The sequence below is a fragment of the Nomascus leucogenys genome, chromosome 15, assembly GCF_006542625.1.
Source record: "Nomascus leucogenys isolate Asia chromosome 15, Asia_NLE_v1, whole genome shotgun sequence".
In the NCBI taxonomy this organism is placed as follows: domain Eukaryota; kingdom Metazoa; phylum Chordata; class Mammalia; order Primates; family Hylobatidae; genus Nomascus; species Nomascus leucogenys.
Window position 1 is genome coordinate 25,769,645 of NC_044395.1, and position 17,300 is coordinate 25,786,944.

The 17,300-nt window shown below is 41.4% G+C and overlaps 1 pseudogene; it reads left to right on the forward strand.

Moving 5' to 3' along the window:
- Positions 1–6,501: 6,501 nt before the first annotated feature.
- On the forward strand, positions 6,502–6,610 carry LOC115830581 (annotated as a pseudogene).
- The last annotated feature ends 10,690 nt before the right edge of the window (positions 6,611–17,300 follow it).

The window sequence follows — 17,300 nt, forward strand, 5'->3', positions numbered from 1 at the left end:
AATGTATATTAATATATAATCCTAATACATAATATATTATTGCCACCATTTGTGAAGTCAAAAATTGTCACATTTACATAAATACCCCATGTTTATCTACTTGGTAAGCCCTTGGGATCTTTAGTTAAAATAGACACGCATACAAGCTCTAACCCACCACTTCTGATCCCAGTCACCACCATCAAAACTAGCTACTCTATGGATTAATCAAAGCACCACTAACTTTAAGCCTGGGCTCTCTGACATTTTGGCTAGCACTCTCTTTTCTTGCATCACACTCAGCCCCTGATCAAGGGAGGAGCCAGAATGGAGGTGTCCACTGTGATCAGTCTGTAAGAGACACATCAGGGAATATGTGCAGGAATTGTGGTATGAGTTTCCACACACAACTACATCATGGGCAAAATGAATATTGGTTCACCTCACATAGAGGTGAGCAGTACCCTCAAGTGAAAATTTTAAAAGGTATCCCTCGCCGGTGCTGACCTCTCTGTGTTCACCATTTCTATCATTTCTAGTAGAAATGAGAAATAGCTTGCCTACACACATAGGCAGGAAAAAAAAAAAAACTTTCAAAACTTTCAAAATATTTTGAATAAGACTTAGCAAGTATTTCTATGTAAATTACTTCTATCTTTAGTGAGTCTGAGTGACTAAAGCCATCCAATCATGAGTGATATAAAAACTGAGAAATGAAAGATAAAATAAATAAGTTAAAATGTTAGGTTACATTTGGTGCAACACATATGACAAGCTGTGCATATGCCCCACATTTTAAGCACAAAAAGAGTTAATGGGACATCTATAATTATCACAGCACTAATAATTTTGGACATAAAGGAGGAAAAGGCATAGAAATTTCATTAGCAAAAAATATAAAAATATATATATTTGTTCTATTCCCTTATTTAAATGTTAAACTAGTATTTTTAACATATTGATTTAAAGGATCACCAAATTATGAGCCCACCTGTGGCACCCACATGTATCAGTTCACCCAGGCCCTGGTTTACTCTGTTCTTCTCTTAAGGTTAAAACAAATTGAGAAAAAAAAAAAAAAAACACAGAAGGCAGGAAAACAAAAGTAAAAAAATATTGACTTTTTTTTTCCTTTTAACTGATAATGCTGTTTGGAGAACATAACTAAATTCTGGGCCAAGTGGCCTTTCTAATATCTCAGCCCTGAACTAATCCCATGTACCCAGACACTGGCAGAGCTGGATAGTATAAGCCTCACCCAAAAGCAAAATGCTCTCAATACTAAATTAACCTCATAGCCAGAAAAGAACAAACACTTCTTCTTTCAGAAGAAGGATCCAAAGAGAGAAAGAAGAGGCAAAAATGTATGACTATATACTTTTCCCAAGCTCCTCAGTCATAATTTTGTTCTACTACTATTGGAGACATTAAGTGAGATGAGAAAATAGCCAGGATTGTTAATCTACAAAGTCATCCCACCTGGAAACAAGAGGCTGGGGGGACATATTCCTCCTCCACTCACTGGTACTGCTATTAATAGCAATGTACTATCTGCCTCAGTTTCTCCACATAACTTGTAAATATCTCTCATTATTATAAAATAATGTAAATTACTTTTATCCAAATTCAAGTACTAAATAGATCCATACAACAAAGTATGTCAGTGGAACTTCCTAGGATTATGGTGAAATTATATATGGATACACATATACTCTACAAGTACATGTACATGCATATATCTGCTTTCTACATCTTAGCAGAGTGCTTGGCATTTAGCAAGTGTTCTATAGTGTGGTAACTTATTACCCCTATTTTTCCATCTGTAAAATGACAACAATAATATCTTACATTTCTGGCACGTATCAGGTATGCAGTGAGTGATTATTATTATTGTCTTAATCTTGCTCAAGATGTAGTTTTTTCCATGCTCCCTCTGAGAAGGATTGCCATATTTGGGGCAAAAGAAATGGTTGTCTCACTTGGAAACAGGAAGATGGGGAAATATTCCTTACAATCTAATACTCATTAGTTATTTTTTAATAAGTCTAAATGTGACCTGGGTATGGGCATTTTTAAAAGCTTCCCAGAAGATTCAAAGAGCAGCCATAGTTGAGAACCACTGCATTCATCCCATGTCCGAACAAATAAGTGGGAGGAGATCAGAAATTGGTCCCATCTTCGCAAGTTCAATCTCCCAATGCCACTTCTTGCTTGCTTGTGGATTCTTCTGGGGCCACTCTAGCTTTTTGTCCTCTAAAAGCTCTGCAATGGTTTGATGCAGTTCATCAGTTCAATTACAGCTGAAAAATTCAGTCTCTATTCCATTTCCTATCACAAATTTGCCCAGCCATGAAATTTAATACAGCTTATCAGAGATTCTGTAATGCTATTAAATAACATACAAATACTGTACACCATTAATAGGATACCAACAGTAAGTGCCCCCAAAGTTAAATAAAAATTATCTTAAATTATGAATTTTCTGAGAAAAAAATTACTGTTAAAAAAATGAATCTTTTCGCAAGTTTAAATTTGAAATCAGATGATCTTGCCTTTTAAAATCCAAAATCCAAATAATTTAAAATCCATAATTAATCTCCGTAGATTTTAATTCTGCTCAGTCTCAGGTAGGAATGTTATACAATGCCTGGGTAGATTTTGAGTTTTTCAGTAGCTGCTGCCTGGGTTCTTGTCCACTGTGTGAATTTAGTTTTTACAGACCCTCCCAAGTTAGGTTAAATGACAGGCTTTGCATATGTCCCACTTCAAAAGAATCAAAAGAGTTAACAGGACACGTAAATTATCACAGCACAAGTCTCACACTGTTAAAATATAGACCCTACAGCCGCTAATTCCTTCATTCCTACATCCCGAGATCTGAGTAGTCAGTGTTACCTCAGACCACAGCAAAGACTCAGGGCAACGAAGGGAAGACGAGAAAGAGGCAAAGATCTCTCAATTCAGCCTCATCAGGACACCAGACAGTCTCTGCCAAGGTTAGCAGGACCCCATCTGTGCCTTTCAAGCCCTTCAACTCAATGGAGAGAAAGCTTCCGTTGCCAGGTTAATTTTGACACTATCTGCTGTACCTAATGGGAAATCTACCCTTGTATACGTTCTCTCCAAGAGTGACATTTGAGACATTCATGCGAGGAATAATTCCGTTACCGCGAGGTTTAGAGATCTGCAGTGATGACAGCATCAGCCCACAGATGTTATTTGAGGTGCTTTGCTTCTTTGCTTCTCTGCATCATTAAAAACCTCTCAATCTTGCTTTTTCTTTAGAGTCCTATGCTTGAGGATTTGTAGGCAGGTTAAGGTAACTGGTAAGAGCAGCACCTCGGAAGCTGTAAGAGGAGGGAACTGTAGACATAGAAGAAAAATGCAGTCACTGCCAAACTGCAGCTTGGCAGGGAGGGAGCCAGGGAATGAATACCTCAGCCTCCCCTCTTCCCACTCTGGGATCCCTGCTGGGCCATACTCAGCCAGATCTGGAGAGCCAAGCAGTCTGCATTAGAGAGCAGCCTGCACCTCCAGAGGTACAGGCCAGGGCCTGGAAAGATGGATGGAAGATCTGGAGAAATTTATGAAGAATACTTAGCACCGCCTTTCTGCTCCATTTCCATCTGTTGTTCCCCTATTCTTTTCAAGAAGGCTCCATTGAGTTTCCAATGGTTAAACCTGCTTCTTAAAGGCATTCCTTTCTAGTCTAACACAGCCAGTGCTAAATTATTCCTAGATTCTGACTATCTTCTTTTGTTTTACTTTCCCTTTGATTTCTGGATCAGACAAGATTTTGGAAAATTCTTCAGATTTTCTCTTGCACGTTCTTAGTCAAAACATCCTGGGTCTACCATGGTCATCCACTGTACAAACCAAATTTCCACCTTTAAAATCTCATGGAGTTGGATAATCTCATTCAGGATAGGGTCTCCATCAGGTCAGCACAGGCCTGGATTTTATCTATTATTATCTATTTTATTTATTATTATTATCTATTTAATATTCCTACTTTCCCTGTGCCTTCTCTTTATGTATGAATTCCACACATTTCTTGGGTATGTTCCCTCAATGTGCACATGATGTCTGTGCCACGCTGGAGCTTTCCAAATCATGCCTTTTCCTAGTATTCTCTCAAATGTTCCATAATCCGCTGGTATAGCTGACCCAATCTGCAAGCTCTAAGAGACTGTTTTTCAGTCATGCTTGGCTTCCGGCATTTTTAAGAAGTAATTCCAGCCTTCTTCCTTAAGACATTGCTTTTCTTACTTTTGTTGGACCCCAGTCACTATTTCTGATTTAGTAACATCTAAAATAGTTTCCTCTTAACTCTCTCGTATGCTGTTGGTGGGAATGGAAAGTAGTACAGCCACTATGAAAAATAGTATGGAGGTTCCTCAAAAACTAAAACTAGAACTACCATATGATCCAGCAATCCAATGCTGAGTACATACCCAAAAGAAAGGAAATCAGTATATGTATATCAAAGAGATATCTACACCCCCATGTTTATTGCAGCACTGCTCACAATAGCCAAGATATTGAATCAACCTAAATGTCCATCAGTGGATGTCTAGATAAAGCAAATGTGGTATATACACAATGGAATATTTCTCAGCTATAAAAAAAATGAAATCATGTCACTTGCAGCAACACGAACAAACATTATGTAGAACATTATGTTAACTGAAACAAGCTAGGCACACAAAGACAAGTATCACATGTTCTTACTTACATGTGGACGCTAAAAAAACTGATCTCAGAAAGAGCAGAATGATGTTTACCAGAGGCTGGGAAGGGTAGGAGAGAGAGAGAGAGGTTGGTTAATAGGCACAAAAATACAGTTAGACATAAGCAATAAGCTCTAATTCCCAGTAGCACAAAAGAATGACTATAGTTAACAATAATTTATTGTACATTTCAAAATAGCTAGAAGATTTGGAATGTTCTCAACGCAAAGAAATGATAAAGTTTGAGGTGATGGATATATCCCAATTACCAGAATTTGATCATTACACATTACATGCGTATATCAAAATATTGCATGTACCCCATAAATATGTACATTAGGCAGCCATTAAAATGTAAATAAAAACTGCTTATAAAATAAGCTTTAAAAAACTAAAATAAATAAAACCATTTTCACTTTTATAAAACCCTGTTAAGAATAATTACACCTAGGCATATCTCATTTTCCCTTTCATATCTGCCTATATGAGCTTTTAAACATCAAAAAACAAACAAACAAAATTTTCTATTTCATATTTTCTACTTTAGTTTCTAGATTGCAACACATCTCCTAAAAAAATCTTTTATTACAATTTAATCATATTTTCTTCCATTATTTTATTTTGTTTTCTCCCTTCCTTCTATTCTGATAGTAGTTTGAAATATATTTCCCAAGTTCCTTTTGCTCCTCTTTGATTTCCTGAGTTAATTTGATTTCTAGAAGCTGAGAATTCCAGGCCAAAGCCTTTATAGTCTTTGGATTTGAAATCATTTCGTCAAGATAATTTTCTACTTTACTTCCTTTTGATGGCATATTCTCTGCATAATAAGGACTGACGGCATTTGTTTATTCCTAAAACCTGCTACTATTTTGTGGGCCTCAGAAATCCAAAGTCATGGTCAGAGTTTGTATAACTAACAAATTGCAGCAGAAGCTCTGGGGTCCTCATGCCATATCCCCTCTGCAGCCCATTTGATTTCAACACAACTGAGTGGGACAGTTCTGGCATGTTGCCAGTATCCCCCCTCAAACACTTCCCAAGGCTTGTCTGTTTCAGGCCCCCCTCCAAAGCCTGAGAAGGTCACTCAGTCCTTGTGCCAACAAGCAAGGGGCCTGCTGTCAATCCATGGGGAATAGGGCACAGCAGATAAGTAGCCCAGCTTCCCATGCTCCAGAGACAAGCTTAGTGCAGTCTACTCAATTCCCAGAGGGCTCTTGTTGTCCATGGTGGAAAACCAACTCCATAATACACCCTTTCTTGCTTTCCCTCCTTCCCTTTCTCACTTACCCAATCCTCTCACTTTAGCTTCCTGGGGTCATTTCAAAAGCAAAACAAAAAGGAAACAAAAACACCCTATCTACACCCAGTCTCAGCTCAGCTCTTCCAGGAAAGCAAACTAAGACACAAAGCAAGCCTAGAGACCTCCCAGTGGGGCAACATTACAGGAGTCACTTTTTTTTTTTTTTTTTTTTTTTTTTTTGGAGACAGAGTCTTGCTCTGCTGCCCAGGCTGGAGTGCAGTGGTGCCATCTCGGCTCACTGCAACCTCCACCTCCCTGGTTCCAGCAATTCCCCTGCTTCAGCCTCCCGAGTAGCTGGGATTATAAGTACATGCCACCTCGCCTGGCTAATTTTTTTGTATTCTTAGTAGAGACAGGGTTTCACCACTTCAGCCAGACTGGTCTTCAACTCCTGACCTTAGGCAATCTGCCTGCCTTGGCCTCCCAAAGTGCTGGGATTACAGACACGAGCCACTGCACCCGGCCAGGAGACACTCTTAAGACAGAACACTTGTCTAAGGCTATACCACCCTGAACACACCTGATCTCAGAAGTTAAGCAGGGTTGGGCCTGTCTAGTACTTGGATGGGAGACTGCCTGGGAATATCAGGTGCTATGGCTTTTAAAATAAATTATAAAAGACAAAGAACACTAGAAATTGCTCTGCCCCCATTCCCCTTTTGTCCTTGAGTGCAGTTAATGGAATTTGAGGCAGCCAGTTCAATAGCAGACGAGTTAGGCCTGGCATTAACAATTCACAGCTGGAAACCTCATAAACACACTAGTAAGGTTCACATGGAATTTAGGTACCTTTGTAGAAGCACAGCAAGAGTAGCAAAAAAAATTGTTCCTGGGACTCTACCTGTTTCAAGGTAAGCCTTCTCTGAGATTCAAAGACTCTCTTTTGATGATTAAATCCCTCTCTCAGCCTTCCCTGCGATACTAAGACAAGCCACAGCCTTGTTCAAGGTCAGCTGTTTTTGACCTCTCAGCTGGGCATCTTTAAGGCCCGAGCAGCAGCCCCCTTATACACAGCCCTGTCTCTATAGAAAACCACACTTTCCTGTATAAAAATATCCTTTTGCCTGTAGGCCAAGCCACCATAATCTGCAGTGAGCCACCAAGATCATTTTCCCATGTGGTTCCCTTAATTAGGCCCAGGGCCTAAGCCACTTACAAGGCCAGGCCTACTAGAAGCCAACTACACAGCAGCAAAAACTAGCCACACAGCCAAATACAGGTCACTGCAGACTGACAGGGTGAAAAGCCACCAGCCTAGGCTGTATCCGTTATTTTGATCCCCAAACTGGACACGTTATCTCCTTTCCGAGGTCCCCAGTTCATGTACCAGTGTTAAGAGTTTGGGGAATCAATAAATTATCACTTTTTTTTAGTAAAGTTCAGAACTGACTAAAGAGATAGACATAGTGATCAGGCAGATGGAGATTAAAATATTATCTTGATTACTGGTGAAGCCGTTTGCAGAATGTAGCTTAGGTTACCACCAAGGGGATTCTCTAACATGTAACCCTGGAATTAAACTGAAGTAATTGCAGTGGCAGAGGCTTTAAGCTTACCTGTCACTGCATGGCAGAGGGAAGATTAAATTACAGCCAAAATGCCACTTCTCCTTCTCTCAAAAGGAGTGGATGAGGGGGCAGAAAGAGGCCGGGAATGCTACCCTAGGTAATCTGTCCACAAGGAAATAGGAGGAATGTTCCCTCCTAGCAGCTTCCTCTGCCTACACTTCTTATGTTTGGCCAATGTGGCTATCAGTCTCAGCTCCACATCACTGCCTTGTACCTGCACCCATCAGATAGAGAATGCCCCTAACTGAGTTCATCTCATTCATCTCTGTTTGGACAGAGCCTCACTGCAGAACATGTCACAAGCCACTTGTCAGACTTTGGATTCTCACCCTGGGCTCAGGTGTCCACCCCAAACCAACGAACTATGGCAAACGAGGAAGCGCAGCAAAGGGCTGAAGTCTGTGGCATCTAGGACCACTTCTGTGGGCAGGGACTGTGGAGAGGCACCGGTCAGAGCTGTCTAGAGCAGATTTCAGGGTGGACTGACTTCTGCAGGGTGTATGATCCTGCACCCCCTTGCTTCTGACTCTGCTCTTGGACTGACTAAACAGCGTCCCTATGCCATATCAAGTTAGCCTTCTCCCTGGTGCCTCCCCTCAGGGCCTATGGTCAGTGGAGCAGTCCTAGGTAAGGCCTTTTCTTGTTATTCCTAGTATTTCAGGACTTCTCCCACCACCTCTCAATTGCTATCACAGAGTGAGGTCAGGTCCTTTCACCAAAGACCATGACAACCAACACAATCATCTTACCTCTGCCCCCGAAAACTCCTACCATACATAGACCACATTCTATGCCTTCCTATTGATAATTTGTTGTAGAACCCAAGAATCTTTTAGATTTCCAGTACAGAATCAGTGTCCACTTAAGTTTACAGAAAAATAATCGGTTGGAAATTATTTTGACTCCCAACTACATGGCAGCAACATTTTTCAAGGGCAATTAAATTTTAAGGACTGACTCTTCTAAACTGGAAAACTGGTGTCCTGGCTCCCAGGAGGCCATACAAAATAAGAAACTCAGAGCAACCTGGTTGCATAAGGATAATATGGTTAAAACCACCTTTACACAGCAATTAACTGCATCACAGAGGGCTGCCCTACCATAAGGTTATACCAGTCAAACTCTTCCAGTCAATCAGGTAAGAAACCAAGAAGAATAAATTACAAGGGAAAAAAACTAATCAAAACGATTCAACTCTGTTGAAAAACAGTCAAGTCAGTCAACACTGAAATTGGTTATCAAGAGTCACCTAATGGTCACAACACCATGGATTCCACCTTTTCTCCACTTCTGGCATGTTCTGGAAGTATCATGTAGACAATGCCCTCATGTCCCTAGATGCAGAGGAGAACCTCTCTCACTACAGAAAACCAAGCCAGGGAGTGGAAAAAGGGGAGAAGTAAAGGATTCCTAATATCAGCCCTCCCTTCGGCCATGGGAATGCCCAGCAAGCTAAGACCCCAGGAGCAATAATGGTAGCATTGTTGGCACAGTGAGCCTCATGAGGGACAGGGAACATCTGGGCCTGTGTTGAGTCACATGAGAGCTCTATAGGGACATAAAGTGGGGCAAATAGTTGTTTTGTTCCTCATTGTTGACAACTTTGGGTCACCCTGAGACCACAACATCACAGCAGGTCCCCTAAACTGCAAAGCATATACGTGGGTCAGTCTGCAGCCAAGCTTGCAGCCCCCACAGCACTCTCATGACTCTACAGAGGTGACCACCACCTGCAGTTCTCGGACCCCACCCAAGGCTCTTTGAATCAGAATCCACATTTTAACAAGATCCCTGGGCAAGGAACTTTTCCAGTAAAGTTTGAGAAGTATGGCTCTGCTACTCAGACTGAGATTGAGAAATGTGGGCGAATAGGGGAGGAGGACAAAGAAAAGAACACAAAGAAAAGCAGAGATAGAAGTATCTGTAAGAGAGAATCACTCTGCTTTTCAGTGAGTTGAAACCAAGCCTGCAGAAGGGGCTAGGGAGAACATAAAACTTGCTTTTGATCAAATCCTGGATCTGAGAAATCTCCACCTTTGATTCAAAGGGTTCCTCAGTCCTTGTGTGAATTTGATAAGCTAGGATTTCTAGGCAGGGATCAAAGTATTTCGCTACATTCTAGGAAGCCAAATAAAATCAAGTAAAGAAATGACAGCTCTGAGAAAATCAAACAGAAGAAACTAGAAATCCTATTTCCATCCTTAGGAGCCTGCTCAGGCCACCCTCATTTTGCCACTGCAGGATGTTCTTCCACTTCCTCCACTAGCCCAGTGACCCTGAGTGGGTGCCAGTCCTGACTCCTTCATGTCTGAGCTGAAGACACACAGAGCACTACTCCCAGTAGAAGGATCAATTAATTGTAAGCAAGAACGTAGCACTCTAATTGGCTCCTCACAATCTCACTTAATGATAAAGATGTCTCTTATCTTAGGGAGAAAATCTAGTGAAGAAGTTCATGATCATTAACTTTTTTAAGTTTTAAGGGCAGCAAACAATTTTAAGGAAGCTGACCCAGTGTATTTCTTTGATCTCTTCTATCCGAGGCAACTTCTGATATACTCATATGAATGTAAACCAGAGAAGCCTTTGTTAACTACCAAGCTGAGTAAGGATCAAAGCCACTAATCCTGGACTGTCCTGAGTGGAACCGAGATCTCCAGAGAGAACCAAGAAGATTGCTGAAGTCAGGACACAGACTCAAATCTGTGAGAGTCACATAGAGCAAAACTTGTCCAATTCACGGCCCATGGACTGCACGTGGCCCAGGATGGCTCTGAATGCAGCCCAACACAAATTCATAAACTTTCTTAAAACATTATGAGATTTTTGTATGGATCTTTGTTTCTCTTTTTAGCTCATCAGCTATGGTTAGTGTTAGCATATTTTATGTATGGCCCAAGACAGTTATTCTTCCAATGTGGCCCAGGGAAGCCAAAAGATTGGATACCCCTGATGTAGAGGAAAAGGTAGATGATTCATATTTCCCCTACCTGGTGCTTTACCCAACCCCATTGTCTCATAGATGGGCATAATCATGTCTCAGAGTGGAGAGGGGTTCCTGCAAGCATGGAAACGATAGAAAAGTCTGTTCTGCCTACAAAGAGGCAGATAGGAAAACACAGGTTCCTTGAAAGTCAGAATTACACATGATTTTTATTGTATTCTCTGTAGGGTTTTGGGGTTTTTTGTATTTTCCATAAAATATATTTTATTTTTTCAATCAGACTTAAAGTGAGGTTACATTAAAATGTAAGGACATTGAAACCAGAAAATGTAGAAATGAGCCTGTTCTCCATGAACTCTTAGCTTTGCAGTTTTGGGGAAATCATTTAACCTTCCTAAGCTCCAGTTTCCTCAATCCACAAATGACTATTTTAATAATGGCTGCCTTCTCAGCTTCATAGAGATTTTGTGAGGCTTAAATAAGATAATGAGTATTTAGTCCTACAAAACTCAAAATCACTAAGGACTTTTTCAAAGATGGGATGGCTTTAGATAACCTGCTTATGTTCTGGGCACCTCCTCTAAGACCTGGCATGAGTCAACTGCAGAAATTAAGGCAGGAGGCAGCAACGTGGAGTGGAAAGAGCATGGGGCTTTGAGGCCAGACAGATCTGAGTATAAAAGCCAGTTCTGGCCCTTACCATCGGTATGACATCGGGCAATTACTTCACCTCTCTGAGCCTCAGTTTTTTTAATCTATTATGTGGGGACCATAATCATGCAGAATGGTTATGAGAATCAGAATAAATGCATATTATTTGCCTAGCCCTTTGCAGGCAGTGATTATTATTCCTTCCTGCTGGTAGGATCAGGAAGTGGAAGTGTAGCCAAACATTCTTATAATTAAAATTCACCCTATGGGTTCAGCTGTTTTCTCCACCAAGCATGCATTGGTTGATGAAGAGGTAAAGTGTTGCTTGCCACTTCTGCCAGGATGCTTATCTACAAAAGCAAGAGCCAAACCTGGTATCAAGTGGGATAGCTATGTCATGAAATCCTGTCTTCTTGGTCCTAAGAATGTAAGAAGCCAAAGGACCCCACAGAATGCAAGTTGTATACAGGACTCAGTTGCTGTTTAGTTGCCTACATATCGCAGGTGGTAAAAGAGGTATAAAATGGTAGCCATGGTGGCTGTAGTTGGCAGTAGGTACAGCAGAGACACTAGGGTAGAATTACAGGCATCAAAATTAGTGATGACTACCATGACGAGGGCAACAAAGAGGCAGAACACAGCCCTGTGTTGGGACCGTGATAAAGATCAGTCTTAGTGGCAGAGGCATCTCAACTGTGGTCCAAGGGGCAAGTACAAGTCACCCACCCAACCAGACTTCTTAGGAAGCTCTGCTCTTCAGCCTATAGTCTCTAGAAACTAAGCAACCAGGAGCAGAAGCCAAGACTGCAGGAGGGAAGTCCATTCTGAGTGCAGTTGGCTGAAGAAGAGTGGAGGGCTTTCCCAGGGAGAATGTGGGGTTTAGGCAACTGGCCATGGGGTGGTGGGGACAGACAAGAAAGCTCACTCTCCTAATCATGAATCCCTACTGTGTAAACTGTAGTTTCTGAGCCTGAATCAGACTCCATAAGCAAAGACTCGATCATGAAATTTCCTAAAAGACAGGAACAATCATTCTTTGAAAACATCCTCCTCCCATCCTTCCCCAACAAGTCTCTTCTATAATTTGAATTACATTCATAAAAGCATGTTTCAACTACAAAGTACCATGCAAATGTAAGATGGTTTTATTGCTGTTATTATGGCTAATGGTATTCCAGAAGCCCCACCCCAATGTACAAAGGACAAAACATTCTTAGAGGCACAAAATACTTGAGTACCCATCCTAATGAATAAAATGTCATTTACCACCCTGGCTTTTTTCTTATCTTTAGAGACGTCATAATCTTTTCTGGCATTTCAGTAAAAGCCAAGGAACCTCACTCTTTTTTAAGCTAATTGCCTGGAAAAAGCATTCCCGCCTCTCTCATATGCAGAATAAAAGTGTCTGCCTGTCTAGCCAAGGCAGAGTCCTAAATATGAGACTGCAGACAAAATAAAGACTAATCTGACGCCATCATCGTTTCCACTCGAGTTTCCAGGCTGCAGCCTTTATGCTCAAGGTGCCTGCATTTATTGGGCACTCTCCTTTCTGTATGGTTTCCATGTCATGCGTATCATCGGTCATCTGACTTCAGGCTCCTTCAAATCCTACATGTTCCTCCTTCTAACTGTGCAGAGAAGTTGAATTTTTATAGCAATGGCATGGCTATCCTTGTTCTCTGCTCTTGGAATAATTACAGACAGCAAAGAAGAGAGATGCCTGTTATTTGGACCACCCATTTGTTCATTCTCTTACCAAGTATATACTGAGCCCCTCCTATGTGTAAGGTGGTTGGAAATAAAAATATAGAGAAACATAAATCCAGCCTTGAATTTCCTGTCAACCTGGACAGAGGTTGCTGCCATCCTGTTTCCAAGGAAATGTGTTTTATTTTTCAATTGGTTGCATAGTCAGTAAAAACCACCATAAGCTGGCAATGTCAAGAGGAGAGTAGTAAACCCCAAATCAAGGAAAAACCTGAAGATGGCCAAGATTATTTAAGCAGGATGCTAAAATATGATCCATGCAATGAAATCCACACTGAGTCAGGGCAAGCTATGGTCAGACAGTCACTTAACACACATCTGGGGACGAACCACACAAAAGGAGCTAATGTGAGAATCACAATCCATGAGCAAGTTGAGATTGAAGGCAATAGAGATTGATAAGGAAGCCTTTACTCATGGCTTCCCTCCCTGTCTAAGACATTCCACTTCCAGCACCCCAAATCCCCAGATGAATACTCCCATTCATCCTTTAAAACTAGTCTAGGTATCACTTCCACCAGGAAGCTCATCTTCCTCATCACCACCCCTTCCAGACAAAATTCGATGCCCCTTCTTGTTGTACTGTTTGCTGCTTTTTTATACCACTGCACTCTACATACTGGTGTTTAATTGTCTGTTTGTGTGTCTATTATCCCTACACTGTGAGTTCCTGGAGAGCATGAATTTGTGTCTTATTTATCATTTACCATAGGGCCTGTTATATTTATTGTGCACATGTTTGTAGCATGAATGAATGGATTAATGAATGAATGAATGAATAAATGAACGAATGAATGAAGAGGGCTAATACATTCTTTAGAAGCCTGGGTACTCAGCTCTTATAAGAATGCCTTCACTGAACACAGGGACTTTGCAAATGAAAATGTGCAGCAAATATTCTTCCCTCCTTTAGGTCAAGGGCAGAAAGGCAGCAGAGTGTCAGTTAAGTCTCTCCCCCAGCTGGAGAGACAAGCCATCCACAATTTGCAAGCTTTCCTCGCCTGCCATGCTTTGGGGGATTTGGCTATAGGGCTCTTAACGAGATCAAGCTGAATCACACAGTTTCATCCTGTCAAAACGCATTGGAAATCTTTCTTGGGTGATTTATCATGGAAATTCACATGGCAGGGAAGGGGAAGAGGGATTAGAGGAAGCAGAGAAAGCCACTCTCCGCTGGCAGTGCTGGGCTGGCAAGATGCCCACAGCAGCCACAGCAGCTGGTGGACAAGGCTGTGCTGACATGGGATGGATGGGCTCCTGTGAGAAGGCCACCTCCTGAAAATAAATAATCATCTCCAGGACAGGCCCACTCCAAGAACTGCGTTAACACAGAACAGCCGCAGCCGGTAAATCCTGGCCAACGAGTATGGTAGGGTGAGGGGGATGGTATTGATTTGCAGCTGCTGGCAACACCTGACAGATCAGCTAAAATACGGAGTAGCTTAGATTTGCTCCCAAAAGTCAATAACAACACCATGACTAATTTAAAGCCAGGGCATCCACAGCTAACTGAAGTCACTGCTAGAGAGAGATTTGGGTAGAACAATGTAAATAACCAGAAATGTGAGAATATCTTCTGGATCTAAAATGTATCTGTAAATATTTTGACTCCCCTCTCTTGCACTTCCCTCCCAGGCTGTAGGGGCTTATCTTAGGATAATCTTAGTTTTGTGCAGATGACTTTATTTTGTTTTTATGGTGCTGTGTGTGCCAGTATAGCATGCTGGCACTTCTTGTTAAAAGCAGCATTAACAAATGTGGGCTCAAATAGAAAGCCATTGCCATTTGTCAATGTTGCTGTGAGAAGAGGTACCAGCTTGTACCGTGGGGCCCTGGAGGGCAGAGATTCTGTCATTCCAAGACCGAGAAACTGCTCTTTGCCAGGCAGGATGCTAAAAACAAAGATACAAAGATGGAATGAAAATGGGACCCTGCTCTAGGACTAGGACCCCTTGAATCTAACAAAGGAGATAGACCGGAGATAGAGAAAGAGCATTAGCTAAGAGAAAACATGACGGCACCAGAGTGTGATGCTTTGAATAGGGTAATCCCTGGCTGTTCTGGATCAGAAAGTGCCTGCCCTGTGAGAAGCTTCTAGGAAGAAATCACGCCTTAGCCCACAGGCCAACCCATGCATGATTCAAAAGACCTCTTCTCAGAAATTCGCAGTGTGTATCCATTGTTATTTAACATTTGAGACCCTGCAAGCTTTTTTCTATTTCTTGTTTGTTCATACGTTATCCTTACCAATATGTGTACACCAGACGTGTGGGGAGTTTAAAAATTCACTGACAATGAAGAGAGAGAGGTGGGAGCAGGGGCCAGAAGATTTTGATTAATCAAGATGAGAATAATGGCCTCTATTTTTTAAAGTTTATTTTTAATAATAATATTTTTTGGAAAAAACAACACAAAGAAAGTAATGTAGATACAACCCAAAAAGCCCCATGGACTTTGAGGCATAGTTGCTGGCATTCTTGGTTTTAGACCAAACAAAGTAAATAACACAAAGAATTATCAAAAATCATTGAAGCCAGAAAATACTTTACTGATGACTAATACTGTGTTAGTTTCTTAGGGCTGCTGTAACAAAGTCCCACAAACTGGTTAACTTAAAACAGACATTTCAAGAAACAACAGAGGCTGGCGAGGTTGCAGAGAAATAGAAATGTTTTTACACTGTTGGTGGGAATGTAAATTAGTTCAACCATTGTTAAAGACAGTGTGGCAATTCCTCAATGATTTAGAATTGGAAATACCATTTGACCCAGCAATCCCATGACTGCATATATACCTAAAGGAATACAAATTATTCTGTTACAAAGATACATGCACACATAGGCTCAACGCAGCACTATTCACAATAGCAAAGACATGGAATCAACCCAAATGCCCATTGATAATAGGCTGGATTAAAAAAATGTGCTACATATACACCATGGAATACTATGTAGCCATAAAAAGGAGTAAGATCATGTCCTTTGCAAGGACATGGATGAAGCTGGAAGCCATCATCCTCAGCAAACTAACGCGGGAACAGAAAACAAAACACCGCATGTTCTCAATTATAAGTGAGAACTGAAGAATGAGAACACATGGACACAGGGAGGGGAATGACACACACCGGGGCCTGGCGGGGGCGGGGGGTGGGGGGGTGGTGAGGGGGGGAGCATCAGGAAAAAGAGCTGATGCATGTTGGGCTTAATACCCAGGTGATGGGTTGATGGGTGCAACAAATCACCGTGGCACATGTTTACCTATATAACAAACCTGCACCTCCTGCACACGTACCCTGGAACTTAAAATTTAAAAAAACAGGCAAACATTGATTCTCTCACAGTTCTGGAGATGAAAAGTCTGAAACCAGGGTGTCTGCAGATGTGGTTGCTATTTTTGGGGTACTGAGGGAGAATCCATCTCCCAGCTTCTGCTGGTTGACGGTAGTCCTTGGAGTTCCTAGGCTTGTAGCTGCGTCGCCTCCACTTCCACCTCTGTCTTCACATGGCCTTCTCCCCTGTGTGTCTCTGTGTCCAGAGTTTTGTCATCATAAACGGTCACCAATCAATGGATTAAGGTCCACCCTAATCCAGAGTGACCTCACACTAACTGATTACTTCTCCAAATTAGGTCACATTGACAGGTCCTGGGGGCTAGGAATTTAACATATCTTTTTGGGGGACACATTCAACCCACAACAAGTACCCACTAGCCCTGCTCACTTTTCATCTCAGCCACTGATGATTTACCAAAGATTAGTCACTCATCGAGCAACACTCAATCCAGGGAAATGTGGCAAAGGCAAAAGATTAAAAAGACAGGAAATATCCTTATATCCTTGCCATCTCTCTCCTTTTTTTTTTTCCGTCCTGAAGATTGCCTGGGAACTCTCACAACAATAAGGTGCCTATATATTTGGCAGTAAACGAAGAGAAAAAGCTTCTTTTCTGACCTTTTAGCTGGACGGATGTGTGAGCTATCCACCATTCTCCTCTCTAAAATGGATGCGTATGTGCGTAGTGTGTTACATTTGAGCATGATAAATCTGAAATGGTTCTGTTGTGGTTTCTCTCTTTGTGCTCCCATTTGTCTTCTTTCTACAGACTTGGCATTCTAGTATATCACACATCCTGAACAAAATGTCCACTTCTTACTCAGCACCACATTTTGGTAGATAAGAGGTGAATGAAATGCTAAAAGTAATATATAATTTGCTCTCAACAAATGGCAGAAGGAATAATACAGCAGTGATGTTTTATAAAGGAAAGACTAATTACAGTGGGAACCAAACATAGCAAGGATCCAATTTTAATCTTTCATAACAAAAAATGTCACTAACATATCTGGGTGCTTTTTCTTGTTCT